We start from the raw sequence: 15035 nt of genomic DNA, 5'->3' as shown, positions 1-15035 counted from the left end.
CATTGTTCCATTTTCTTTTTGCTTCTAATGTTTATAGTAGATAATTCTGATGCTATTAAAACTCCCAGTTCTTTGTTTTTGACACATTCCTTTCTCCTCACTGCTCTGAATCTTTGTCCTTAATATGGTAAAACTTTATGAGAATATGCAGTAATGTATACCTGTTTGTGTGTTTGATTTTAATCTGAAAAATCATATCCTTTATTTTTGGTAAATTTTCTTTGTTCTTCATTTCTAAAACTACTATTAGTTGGATGATGGTTCTCTTGGACTACTTCTTTGATTTTCTTATTTTTTTCCCCTTATTCTCTCAGAGTCTATCTCTCGTCTTTATTTTTAAATTTATTATTCTGGGAGTTTTCTTAGCTTTATACTCTAATACATCTATTGATTTTCATTTCTACTAAAAGACTTTTAAAAATTTCCAGAGTTCTTTTAGTTTCTATTGATGTATCTATTTAAACTATTTTTGTTTCAGAGATACAAAACCTTTTCTTATGTTTCTGAGGATATTAATGGTTTTGTAGTTTTCTTTTGCTGCTTGTATGGTTATTTGTTTTTCCAAGCTTCTTGCCCCCCCTCCCAATTGTATCTGTTTCTTTCTTTCTTTCTTTCTTTCTTTCTTTCTTTCTTTCTTTCTTTTTTATTTATTTATTCATGAGAGACACACAGAGAGAGGCAGAGATAGGGGCAGAGGGAGAAGCAGGCTCCATGCAGGGAGCCCGATGTGGGACATGATCCTGGGTCTCTAGGACTATGCCCCAGGCTGAAGGCAGTGCTAAACTGCTGAGGCACCCGGGCTGCCCTGCATCTTTCATAATAGAGATATTCCTCAAAAGTCTGATGATCTCAGGCACCTGGGTGACTCAGTCAGTTAAGCATTCAACTCCTGTTTTTGGCTCAAGTCATGATCTCAGGGTTGTGAGATCGAGCCTCTTGATGAGCTCTGTGCTGGGGTGTGGAGCCTGCTTAGGAGTCTCTCTCCCTCTGCCCCTTCCCACTCCCCCCCCTCCCTCTCTCTCTCAAAAATACAGAACAAGGGCAGTCCGGGTGGCTCAGTGGTTTAGCGCCACCTTCAGTCCAGGGCCTGATTCTGGAGACCTGGGATGGAGTCCCAGGTCAGGCTCCCTGCATAGAGCCTGCTTCTCCCTCTGCCTGTGTCTCTGCCTCTCTCTCTCTTTTTGTGTCTCTCATGAATAAATAAATAAAATCTTTTTTTAAAAAAAGGAAAAGTAAACAAAACAAAACCGATGATCTTTGGTTGTCTGTTCATATTATAAGTGGAGTACTAAAAACTGGAAATAATTTTGTTTTCTCTAACATGATATTCTAGGGACAAGAATAAACCTTTCCTCTGAAAGTAATCTAAAATGTTGGATAAAAATAATCTGGAATGCAATCATGTACTAATACCATAAGAGGGTATTCAGAGTAGGTACTGAGTAAAAGGAGGCACTCAGAGGTAAGCATAGCAGTGAAGATGGCTTTCACCTTGAAGATGATTACTGAACCTGAGCTCAGATGATGAAGGTCAAAGCCCAGGGCCTACCCAAGTTTCCTATGAGGAGGTATCCTTAAAGTTGGGATTATAAGGACTATCCCATCTGAATAAGGTTGGATACAGCCTTCCTTTTTTCTCCACTTCCAAGTGAAAACTTCAAGAAAATCTGTCTCAGACATTGATACTGGTAAAGAGGAAAAAATCTCTAAGAATTTATAATCATAGTCAACTCTTATGTGGATATGCAGCTTGAATAATACTAGCTAGGTGAAATACTATTTTCTGAGAAAATAACTGTCAACCTAGAATTCTCTATCCAGTGAAAATTATCATTCAAAAGTGAAGATAAAATAAAGACATTTTTTAAAGAAAACTGATAAGAATCTCTTTATAAGCAGTATGCAGTTAAATGAAAACATCAAACATTTATAAAAACTAGCTACATATTGAGCTATAAAACAAGTTCCAATAAATTTTAAAACTGGATGTTACACAGATCCCATTCTGTGATAACCAACCAATACTTAGAAAAACTCCCTATTTTTAAAAATAAAGAAAAAAATACTTCTAAATACTTCATGAGTCAAATTAAAAGTCATGATTGATTTTTAATAATTAAAAAGAACTAAACATTATAAAAAATAGAACTAAACATTATAAAAAATACAACATACAAATTTACAGTCTTAAGTGCTTGCATTATAAAAGGAAGGATAAAAATTAATAAAGTTCCATCTTAAGAAATTAGAGAAGTAACCGCAAAATAGCCCCAAAGAAAACAGGAGAAAGGAAGTAATACAACAGAAATATTCATGGAAGAGTAAGTAAAATTCAATGGTAATATTTTTTTAAAATTTTTATTTATTTATGATAGTCACACAGAGAGAGAGAGAGAGAGAGAGGCAGAGACATAGGCAGAGGGAGAAGCAGGCTCCATGCACCGGGAGCCTGACATGGGATTCGATCCCAGGTCTCCAGGATCGTGCCCTGGGCCAAAGGAAGGCGCCAAACCACTGTGCCACCCAGGGATCCCTCAATGGTAATATTAATAAAGTAGTTGTCTTACTTTTTTCAGAGACTAAATTGACAAATATCTGGTTAGGTTAATCAAGGCAAAAAGGACAGAATGCACAAGTATCCAATAATAGGCATAGAAAGGGCAATGGATTTATGGTGCTATAAATAACAACAAATAATAAAAAGCTGTTCTCAAGAACTTTATGCCAAAAATGTTGAAAACTTAGATGAAATGACCAAGTACACTGAAAAAACTGACTCAAGAAGAGATAGAAAACTGGAGTAATATGATAACCTTTAAAGATGTCAAACTAGTAGCTAAAAAAATTTTCCTACAAAGAAATCACAAAGACCAGACACTTTATTTATTTTTAATTTTTTTAAATTTATTTTTTTAAGATTTTATTTATTCATTCATTAGAGACACACAGAGAGAGATGCAGAGATATAGGCAGAGGGAGAAGCAGGCTCCATGCAGGGAGCTAGATGCAGGACTCGATCCCAGGACTCCAGGATCATGCCCTGGGCTGAAGGCAGGTGCCAAACTGCTGAGCCACCTAGACATTTTATATTAAAGAGTTATTGCAATCACTTAAAGCATTAGTAATTCCAATATTGTGCAAATTTTTCCAAGGCACATAAAAATCAGGAAATCAGTTACTTATTTGGTTGGTCTAGCATAACCCTGGCAACAAAAACTCAACAAAGAGAGAATAAAGAATATAAATGATCAGACTCATTCAAAAACATACATACCAGATTCTTAAGCAAAACATTAGTAAAGCCAAATCCAACAATGTATTAGAATTGACCATGAGTATAAATTTGGTTTAGCATTAGAGAATAAATTGATCTTGGGAGTGTCTGGGTGGCTCAGTCGGTTAAGCATCTGACTTTTGATTTTGGCTCAGGTCATGAAATTGAGCCTTGTGTTGGGCTCTGCACTCAGCAGTAAGTCTGCTTCAGATTCTCTCCCTCTCCTTTCCCCTCTCCCTCTACCCTTCCTCCCACTTGTGGTTTCTCTCTAAAATAAATAATAATAAACAAATATAATCTTAAGAAAATAAAACCCATTAATGTCTTACAGTTTGAAGAAAAAAGTCATACAATCATTTCAATAAGAAAGAAAAGGCATTTGATAAAACTCAACATCCAATTATGGTAAAAAACTTAGCAAAGTGGGAATTAAAGGCATACTTCTGGTAAAAGGTGGCAAAACCCCCCTATACTAAATATAATGGTAAATTGTGAAATATTGAATACATCCTCAATACTACTAGGAATAAAACAAGAATGTTTTAACATTGTATTTGTAACCTTAGTTCAATAAGGCAAGAAAAAGAAATACATTTCATAAAGATAGGAAGAAGGAAAGAAAACTATTATTTGAAGATGATCTAATTTGTATGCCTAGACAATTCCCAAGAGTCCACAGTTAAATTGTCAGTTTTATAAGAAAGCATCTCAAAATTGTTTTTCTATAAATGAACAACAAACATTTAACAAATGAAATTTTTAATTGTCACTTACAGTAGTGTGAAAGGATCAAGTACCTAGAAATAAATATAAACTTTATGTGAGAGCTTTATGGAAAAAATGATAAATTGAAAGACAAAAGATCTCAAATAAAAGAGACATTTCATGCTCAAGGGTTGGAAGAATCAAACTTCCAGTAAGTTTCTTTTTTTTGAAAACTGACAAGCTGATTTTAGTATTTTTATACAAGTGTTAAGATCTGGAAAAGCTAAGACATTTTTGATAAGAATAATGTGCAGTGATTTAGTACCAAATGTACTATAGTAGTAAAATTAGTTTGGTATGATCACAGAAATAAGCAGGACAGTGGAACAACAAAAAACCCCTCAGAAATCTATCAATACCTGGATACTTGATTTATGATAGCAGTGGAATACCCTTAGTGGGAAAGGGTATATTTTTCATAATTTTCTGAAATGATTGGCTATCAAAATGAAAATTATAGAATTGGAATATGGCCTCACACCATTCAACGAAAATCAATTCCAGATAGATTAAACATCTCAGTCTTTAAAACTTTTAGAAGAAAATATAGGAAAACTATTTCTCTTTTATTTTTTTTCTCTTCCTCTTCTTTCTGATATGATACTTTCTATGAGTATAGAATTCTGGGTTGGTGGTCTTTTCTTTCATAATTTTGAACATATTCCATTGTTTCTGTTGAGAATTTAGTTTTCATTCTAATTGTTACTTGAAGGTACTGTTTTTTGTTTTTTTTTTCCTTTGCTTTCAAGTTTTCTAGGCTTAGGATAATGCTGTCTTTTTCCTGAAAGTGCTTTGTAGTTTCTTCTAGTTTCTTCTTCTGTGGCCACTAGCATTCTAGATCACCTCGATTCAGTTTTGGAAATTGAAATTGACTACAGGTTAACTTTAGTTCCTATGATACCTTCTTTACTTTTGACCATCTTACTTAAGACACATTCTTTCAGCAATACAATCACCAAGAAGGAGATTCACTGGAATCCATACTCCTTTGATCACCAAGAGTTTGAATATCTGTCTTCTTAGCCCTTCTGTACTTTCAGACATAGTCCTATCTCAATATTCTGATCACTTGAGTGTATCTTAATAAAGCTTTGTTGCTTATTGCTGTATACCTCACACACTAGTTTTTTTTCTTCAAATTTTTATTTAAATTCCAGTTAACACCATAATTAGTCTTTAAAGCATTTCTTTCTGAATTATGACACTTAAGCATATTATTGTGTGATTTTCTTTCTGTCTGCATATTATATCATTTAGTATCTCATTCACTATTCCCTGATAGGCATTTGCAGTTTTGGTTCTTCATTTTTTTTACTAAAATAAAGAATACTACATTAAACTTACAATTAAAGAGATCATATATCTCTTCACTCTTTTTCTTGGGTAGACTCTGAGAAGTATAATTACGGAATATTATGGACATCATGACACACACAGTCAGTTTGCTTTGTAGAAGGCTTTACTAATTGGCAGGTCTGACCAGCAGAAACAAAGTTGTCAGTCCCACCATACACAAACCAGCATTGAAAAAGTTTTGGTCAATCTAAATGGCAAATCTTTTTTAAAAAATATTTTATTAAAAAAATAAAAAATATTGTATTCATTTATTCATGAGAGACACAGAGGTAGACAGAGACAGAGACACAGGCAGAAGGAGAAGCAGGCTCCATGCAGGGAGCCCATCGTGGGACTCGATCCCAGGTCTCCAGGATCATGTCCTGGGCTGGAGGTGGTGCTAAACCACTGAGCCACCAAGGCTGTCCCTAAATGGCAAATCTAAGAGACCCAAAAGCCTCTTATTTCTCTATAATTTTCTTTTCTTTTTTTTAAGGTTTTATTTATTTATTCATGAGAGACACAGAGAAAGAGGCAGAGAAAGAAGCAGGTTCCCTGTGGGGAGTCTGATGTGGGACTCCATCCTAGGACCTGGGGATCACGACCTGGGCCAGAGGCAGACACTCAACCACTGAGCCACCCACGTGGCCCCCAATTTGCTTTTCTTTGATTATTAATGAGATTGAATACCTTTTTATAAGTTTATACACTATTTGAGTTTTCTCTTATGTGAAAATCCTTTTTGTGTCCTTTGCTCTTTTTGTTTTGTTTTGTTTCTATTATGATGTTTGTGTTTTTCATGTTCTGATTTTCTAATGGGGAATATAGCTACCAGATGGTTTCTTAATAGTACACTTTCCTTCCTCTACTGGATAGACATATTTCACTAAGGCAGCACATCAGCTATAGGGGAAAACAAGTGCTTTTTCTACTTCCACTGTGATTGGTCATAGGACAGTTTTTTTGTGTAATTTTCTAATTATGCTTGTGTATTACCTAGGTGACAGTAAGGAGTTTGGATTTCAAGTTTGAGAAGAACTACAGAAATTATTATTTAGACATTAGTTATACCCAGGTTTCCCCATCATTAAAAACCTTCAATTGTTATTCATGTTCTTTGAATATCCTCTAAACCACTTAGTACAACCTGAACAGCCTGATACCAGCCCGCTCTCTCCAACTCCATCTGGAGTCATCCTCTTCTTTGTTTACATGACTCAATAGTATAGGTTTCATTCAGCTCTTAAATCACACTTCTTTTTGGGCTCACAGCCTTTGTACATGCAATTCCTGCCACCTGGTGTGTCCTTTTAACTTACCTTTTGCTGAGCGAACTCCTCATATTAAGTCTCAAATTAAGCATCACTTCCCCTCCTACTTTTTTTCTCCCTCTTGACTCTTTCTTCTTTTTTTCTTTCAAGGATTTTATTTTTTATTTTAGAGAGAGAGAGAGAGAGAGAGAGAGAGAGAGAGCATGAGCAGGTGGAAGGGGCAGAGGGAGAGGGAGAGGGAGAGGGAGAAGCAGGCTCCCTGCTCAGCAGGAAGCTTCATGCAGGGCTTGATTCCAGGATCCTGGGATCATGACCTGAGTCCAAGGCAAACAATCAACTGACTGAACCACCCAGGCACCCCTCAGGGTCTATCTTTTAGCACACCTTTGACATGTGGTCTCCAGGAAGTCTGCTCTGCCTCTGGAATTTTGCTCAATAGAATTCTGGAAGCCAACCAGATTTTGCTAGTTAGATGCACTTTTGTGATATTTGGAAGAGAGGAAGTGAGGCAGAAGTGATTTTGCTACCTCTGATGGTAATCAAGGTCATGGAGACATGAATGCTAGGAGGAATTTTAAGTGGCTGGAATCAGTTTTCCTGGGTCTACTGGTTTCTGAGATTAAAGTAGTTGGTAAGCCTATTGACACTCTACTTGATCTGTGTAATTTAAAGGTTGAAGTTGCAATAGTTGTAGAGCTGCATTCAGTGTCCTAGCGTTTGATCACCCATTTCATGAGTTATTTATTTTTTTATTTTTTAAAAAAGATTGTATTTATTTATTTATGAGAGACAGAGAGAGAGAGGCAGAGACATAGGCAGAGGGAGAAGCAGGCTCCATGTAGGGACTCGATCCCAGGACTCCAGGATCACGCTCTAGGCTGAAGGCAGATGTTCAACCACTGAGCCACCAAGGTGCCCTGGGTCCATCTCTTTATTTAGGATTAATTTCTAGAAGTGGAAGCCCTGGGTCCAAACCCAGAATATTGTGAATTTTAATTGATATTGCTAACTTAAACTCTAAAAAGTTTATATTAATTTACAAGGCAAAAAAGCGCTATTTCTTTGGATACCTAACAATCCACATCTTTGCTAACATGATGGGTAAAATGTGTTTTAATTTTCATTTTTTTTAATTCAGCGAAGTTTAATTTAGTTTCCATCTTCATAATTTTGGTTTCTAGCATTATCCATTTCCAATTCATTACCTTCTTAATTTCTAATTTTAGCCATGTGCTGTTATTACTCTTTTTTATAAGGAACAGCCTATTCTTCTTACATCATAACATCCCATGGAATCTCACTGAAGATCTAAAACAGTTTTTAGAGGTCTCAGACATTTCTTTTTAATCTTTAAAAAGGTAGTGTCCTACCTGCCTTTTTACTATCCCTATGGAATTATTAGAGTTCTCAACTTACTGATTTCCTGAGTGAACAGAACTTTTTCAGAAGTGTGATATAGATAGAGAAATCAAAGTTCCTATTTTGATCTAATTTTCTTTTAGTATTTGAGCCATCGCTTTTCTGTTTTTAACCCATTTCTGAGTTTTGGACAAATCTGTCTAGTCCTATCTTTGTAAGTCCTGGTTTCAATTCATGCTCTCAGGGATTGTCTCTCTTTGGCTCTTGGTAGATATGCTACCCTAGGCAGGTACTGGTCCTTGATGGGCAACACACAGTTATAGCAAGAAATGTTTCACAAATGATGTCTGATATGGTCTAGTTAAGATTAATAAAATCACACTGCTTAGAAAGAATTATCCATTGACTTAGAGTCAACAAAAGTTTTTTTTTTTTCTAATATTAAAATATAGATAGAATTGTTTGGTCGGGGGGAACTAACTTGAAATAAATCAAAAAATATCTTCACATTAATCGTTCTTCTCATATACTTCAAATTTGTACTTAATGCCTTTCTCCTCCTGGACATCAGAAAGAACACCTGGGTATTCTGGCAGAAGTTTATATTTCTCCAAATCAATTTCTGGGAAAAATGTGTCACCTTCAAATTCATGCATAATCCTTGTCACAAATAGTCTAAGATGGCCTGGTTTGTTCATGGCTTCCTTATAAACAGAACTGCCTCCCACTATCCAAACCATGTCCACTTTATTTGCTAATTCTGGTTGCTCAGTAAGTTTTAAAGCATCATCCAGACTTTTGGCAAGAAAATGAGCTCCTTGTGGAGGTTCCTTGAGGTCTCTGCTGAGAACTATATTAATTCTGTCCTTTAAAGGTCGATTCTTCTCAGGAATAGAGAACCATGTCTTCCTACCCATAATCACCAAATTCTGTTTACCTTCCACGGAGGAGTTCGTGGTCATTCTTTGGAAACACTTGAATTCATTCCTGAGCGGGGGCCAGGGCAGGTCCCCGTTCCTGCCAATGCCCAGGTTCTGGGACACAGCGACGATGCAGTTCAGCGTGCACCATGGCTGCGGCCCCATTTCATGTTATTGAGAGGCAGGCAGTTGCTGAGGCTTTCTGATTTCTATAGTACAGCCACTGTGATATGTTTTTGAATTCAATATGTCCAGAGGCAGACTCCTAACTCCTGATGTTCTAGACATTCCAATTATTTCAAAAGCAGTTTATTCCCTGAATTAACTATTTTATTGCTTACAATAGCTAGAACATTTTTGTTTCTTGGGTTGAAACCCCATGGATACAATATTTAATAGTAGGAGTGGGGTTATGGAAATAGGCCTTTAAAGACAGGAAATTGGTATTTGTTGTCTGACCCTTGGATTTGAATGCTGTTACTATCTGGTTACCACTGGAAAACGAAATACTAGTAGTTCATGGCATGTAGTTGCAAAAAAACAAAAAACAAAAAACAAAACAAAAAACAAAACAAAAACAAAAAAAACCTACTTAAAATGTCATTGTGATACCCTCAAATTGGGTATTCTATTAAATGTGCTTTGTTTGACCAATTATCTATTATTATGTGAGACCATTAGAATACTATTGAAAAATTCAAGATGTAGTAGGATAGCTGCTTCTGGCTGTGCTAGAGAATTTTTTTTTTTATTTATGATAGTCACACACAGAGAGAGAGAGAGAGAGAGAGAGAGAGGCAGAGACACAGGCAGAGGGAGAAGCAGGCTCCATGCACCGGGAGCCCGATGTGGGATTCGATCCTGGGTCTCCAGGATCACGCCCCGGGCCAAAGACAGGCGCTAAACCGCTGCGCCACCCAGGGATCCCTGTGCTAGAGAATTTTGAAGAAAATAGTGGCAAGTTCTAGGTTCCAAATTCTTGGCTCAAGAAACTGGGTCCAAGGATCTACATCGACTGCTCTAAATGAATCTGTTATCTTGCAGTTGAAAGGCTAACATAGCTGAGAAAAGGGACATGAGTCTGTGGTTCCAATATGAGATGAGTTCACATTCTTGCCAGATCTCTTATAAGAACATAAAATATTAATAGGGAGAAAGTAAGCCTGAGACTTGAAATACAGCCTTTTGTAGATTTGGGTGAATCTTAATACCTTGAACCACCAAATCAGTCTGTGCTGCCCTAACTAGCAGTGGCATTCCTCCTTATCCTGTCTGGTAAGGTTAGTGGTGCCTCATTTGAGTCAGTTAGCTCACGAAGGGTTGTCTGTTGCCCACGCACTCTACCTCTGTCACCATTTGGTCTCTATATACCTACAAATCCCAATATGCCTTAGGGCGATAAGTACAGATGTGACCAGGTATGAGGTATTTAGGTAACAAAATCATTCCAAGATTTAGGTAACGTCTGTCAGAGGAAATCTGGGGGAAAGACATGTAACAGAATATAATGATGCTAGAGCAGAAAGGAAAGCACATAATTTTCAGGCTTATTGCATTGATATGGGTTCACTTACTAGACGTTCTGAATGCAATACAAGCTTCAGAATTTGAGGGCTGGTTCTCACTGTCTCAGTTAGTTGGCTTGAAACCAGAGTGTCCTTCTAAAGTAAATGAATTCAAGATGCCAGAAATTCCTTGATAAAAATTGATGAAGGGATCCAAAGATTTAGGAGTAGATTTATCATATGTGACCCACTCACTTACTTCTTCACTACATATCCTAAAAAGGTCCAGCATATACTCTCTCTATGAGGCAATTGAGAAGTAGTGTGGTGAGGGCTCATCATTGGAGCAGTGGCAGCAGCAGCTTTGTAGTGGTTGCTGTCCAGGAGGTAAGGTGTGAGATGGTGCTATTGAAACGGTCCACTCAATTTAAAGGCAGAATGCATGAAGGAATAGGGTGGAAGAGGCCATCAGTCACTGTAGTTGGGTGGGAGAGGCCATCAGTCACTGTAGTTACCAAACTTGGCAGCAAGTTTGGAAGAGTTCATGGGATGGTTTGATATGCAAGGATCTTTGGCAGTGGTTTGTTGATCCTGGATCCTACAGTATTGGAACAGATGAGCAGCATACTAAAGACCAGTTTGGTTTATATAACTGTATGTATCTTAGGACTGGTGGACAGTCACTGGTTCACCATACTTCATCATAATTCAAACTCATGGCTCCTTATTCATTTCCATACCTGAAACAACCTGCCCTGAACCACTTTGTCCAGAGTCTTCTTGAATGAAAAGGGGTTAGATATTCCTGAGGAATATTTCTTGTTTTTTTGCATGTGCAGATTTATCTGTTGTCTTTATACTTGATTGATGGTCTGAGTGAAAAATCATAGGCTCACTTTCTCTGTGATGATTTTCTGTATGTAGCTACTCTGTCTTCTAGAGGTGGCATCTTTACTATCTTCTACTATAGATGAGTTTCACTATTGTTTAGCCCTATCTTGCTTTTGCAAAGTATGTCTTTTTCTCTTTTGTAAGTCACTTGGTATTTTTGCCTGAATTTCCAATGCCTACTTTTTTTTTCTTTAGATTTTATTAGTTGCTATCCACTTATTGATACTTTTGAGCCAGTTTTTTTTTTTAAAGATTTTATTTATTTATTCATGATAGTCACAGAGAGAGAGAGAGAGAGAGGCAGAGACACAGGCAGAGGGAGAAGCGGGCTCCAGGACGTGGGATTCGATCCCCGGTCTCCAGGATCGCGCCCTGGGCCAAAGGCAGGCGCCAAACCGCTGCGCCACCCAGGGATCCCTGAGCCAGTTTTTCTTGGGACACATTGTACTCCTTAGCATGGAGATTGAAATTCTCTTTCATTTCAGAAAGAGAATTTTATTTTTATATATTTCTTGAATATATATTTCTTGAATGTATATTTCTTGAATTATATTTAAGAGCCTGCATGGTTCCATGCTTTTAGTTTTCTTCCTTGGGATGTGAAAAAATTTTGTTCACTACTTTCCCTATGTATCATTTTCTTTTCTAATCCTGTCAATCTCTTCATTTCTACGATAATCTCATTTTCCCTCTATTCCTTCCTTGCACTGTATGTTCATGTTTCATTTCCCCACTGCTTTTGAAAATCCTTTCACGTTTTGTGATTTGGGCTTTAGATATCTGCTTGTGGTGCTAAAGTGGATTTTGTATTCAGAATCTCATTTTCTAAAAGTCAGCTTTGTGTCTTTTTATTTTTTTAAAGGTTTTATTTACTTATTTGAGAGAGATGATGAACAGAAGGAAGAGGGAGAGAGAATCTGAAGCTGACTCTATGCTGAGCTCGGAGCCGGATGTGGTGCTCTATCCCATGACTGTCATGAGATCATGACCTGAGCCAAAACCAAGAGTCGGATACTTAACCAACTGAGCCATCCAGGTGCCCCTCATCTTTGAGTCTTAATTTAAGTAGTGATCTCCAAGCATTTGCTATGTGCCAGGGACTGGACATTTAGGAACTCTAAAGACAAATACCTTGCTTTTGAGGGCTTTTTAACATGGTAGGACATGAAAAATAAATAACAACAAGGAAACAAACAAAAAGCCCCAAACACCAAAAAGGACAGAATGTGTTAAGTGTCAAAACATTCAAAGTGGCAGTTTAGAACAAACCTGTGGTTCAGGAAAGTGCGGCAGTTAAGAACACCTTGATGTTGGGAGCATAGTACTCAGAATATGGTAGGAACTCAAGACATAATGAATAGATCCAGAAGAAAACTTATTTTCAGCTGAGAGAAGAGAGATTGATAATAATCTTGCTCCTGGTACAATTTTAGGAAGAAGTCCCTAAGCTTATATTTTTAAGATATTCTAGTTTATGTAATTATTGTTTACTCTTTATCTAGATTTCTTTCTGGATCAGTTTATCTGTCTCAGAGCTTAAATGTTTTTCATATAACTCTGCTGCCTTTGAATAGACTTTGGAGAATGAGTCTAATATTAGCAGATGGATATAGAAGGGAGAGCATTGTGCATAAAACAAAGGACAGAACAAAACCACATGAATGCAAAATCGGGGCACCATAGGAAATAAGTCTGGAAATTCTGTGTAGGGCTACATTATTAAGGGCCAACCCAAAATATCATTTACTTTCTGGATAGAGGATTAAAAAAAACTAGATGAATTTCTGATAAATTCCCCATTTTCTGCATTTATCTTGAAAGATAAAAAGACACCAATTGTATTGATTGATATATTTGTCAAAAAGTTGACAGCACAACATTTAGTTTTATAAAGTGCAAACTTTCTAATTGACGGAGGCAGAATATTTAGTTATTAATTGTTGGTAATTGGTGTCATTTATCCTTTTATTCTTTTAGTTTTCATGATGGCCTATCATTGATTGAATATATTATTTGATTTTGTTATGCTTCGGTAGATAATTTTCCTTTCTTAGTTACTCTCACTTCTTCATCCCTCCCCTTCCCTCTTCTTTACACATCTTCCCTCATTTTTTTTTCTCTACTCAGTTGATTATCAGCCAATTAGTTAGTTATGGAGGCATATACTAGATGAAACATGCATTTTGTTTTTTTCTTAATGAGGTGCCTGGATCTTTACCTTTTTGGACACAACGCAGTATTTTTCATACCATATGGTCTTTGAAGTGTTTATAATGCTATTTTTTTGGTAAAAAGGAATTGTTTATTCATGTCATAAAATCAAACATTACTCTTGACTTATATAATCATAATCACCACCAGTACCACCATAATAACAGTAACCTTTGGGTTGACTAGACCAATCAATTTTATAATGTTACAGTTGTCTTCTGATCGTGGTTTTTATGCATTCATGAAAAAAGCAGAGAATAAAAGCTTAGTAGTTTACATGCTGTAAAAATTAAGAGGACATGACTTAGGATTAAAGGAGGTAATGATTTAATTTTGGAGTTGCTGAGCTGAGCTCTGGTGGTCTGGGAAGCTCTGGGGAGAATCCAGATATTGCAGTGACAGATTTGGGTTGGAATATTTTGTGAATGCAATAGCAGATGCACTTATGGAAGGCTTTTCAAATCAAGATGTTGCCTTACATGACCTTAGGATATGGTGGTTCTCCCAAGGCTCTAGATTTGAGGAGATGCTTTCTGTTTAGCCAAAACCTGAAAATTATTCCCCTTCGCACATTACTTAGTCATTTAAAATTACATGGTTTGCAGAAACCATTAACAGGATGTGTGTGTGTGTGTGTGTGTGTGTGTGTGTATGTCTTTAAGCCAGTAAACTCTGTTTACACTCTTTAGACAGCTTAAATTAAGGTAAATATACTTTATGGCAATTTTCCTGGGCTGTAAATATGACTTATATGTTTCTATATCGTTGCTTCCACTATGAACTTGAAATTGCAGTAATCGGGTCTGTTTGAAACTCTCTGGGACTTTGTGTCTTCTTTCAGTTTCTTAAGAGTATATACCTTGGACATTTTCAAAGATTTACTGAGGGATTAATAGAGTTAATATTAAAACTTTGAAAATCTGTACTTGTGGTCTTTGATCTCTTGAATTCTTGATATTGAGGCACCATTGATTATCTTTGCACACTGAACATTTGTTTGTAATTTTTTTCACTTTTAGGTACTGTTAATAAATAATAATATCTAGCATATTCATGACCAGGTGTTAATTGGCCCAATTCAGAATTAACCTCTAGGAAGTCTGCTATATGATAATCAAATACCATGAAATATCCTGTATAATCTTTAAAAGTATGCAATAAATTATATCACTTGTAGAGATTTTATATCTCATCCTATGATATTGCTTAAATCTCTATGCAAAGATGGATTCAAAAAGCATGAGAACTCTTCAAGTTATAAGCTTAAGTAGAAATTTTGATTATTTGTTGAATAACGGGAGCTGCACATTGACAATAACTATTCAAACTCTGAACCAAGATCTTAATTTGACATGATGGTATGTTTTAGCTTTGTTTGGATTTGCTGTCAAACCCTAAAAACATTAGCAAATGGTACCCGCGCTTTTAAATCATAAAAAGAAACCTAGATTTGTTTGCAGTTTTTTTAATCTGTTGTTAATAAACTTGAAAGAACACAGCCCTG

The 15035-nt window shown here is 36.4% G+C and overlaps 1 long non-coding RNA gene and 1 pseudogene across 1 annotated transcript in view; one reads left to right on the top strand and one right to left on the bottom strand.

The window, feature by feature from the left end:
* Positions 1-15035, top strand: part of LOC144291538 (uncharacterized) — a 159441-nt gene that overhangs the window by 54317 nt on the left and 90089 nt on the right. Inside the window, exon 4 of the long non-coding RNA XR_013358867.1 lies at positions 12183-12356. This is a non-coding gene — a long non-coding RNA (uncharacterized LOC144291538). The remainder of the gene's footprint in view (positions 1-12182; positions 12357-15035) is intronic.
* LOC144291918 (dihydrofolate reductase pseudogene) lies at positions 8492-8992 on the bottom strand (annotated as a pseudogene).

This window comes from Canis aureus, chromosome 20, assembly GCF_053574225.1.
Source record: "Canis aureus isolate CA01 chromosome 20, VMU_Caureus_v.1.0, whole genome shotgun sequence".
Taxonomy (NCBI): domain Eukaryota; kingdom Metazoa; phylum Chordata; class Mammalia; order Carnivora; family Canidae; genus Canis; species Canis aureus.
The sequence above is the reverse complement of the archived record's forward strand: the minus strand, read 5'-3'. Positions and strand labels throughout refer to the sequence as shown.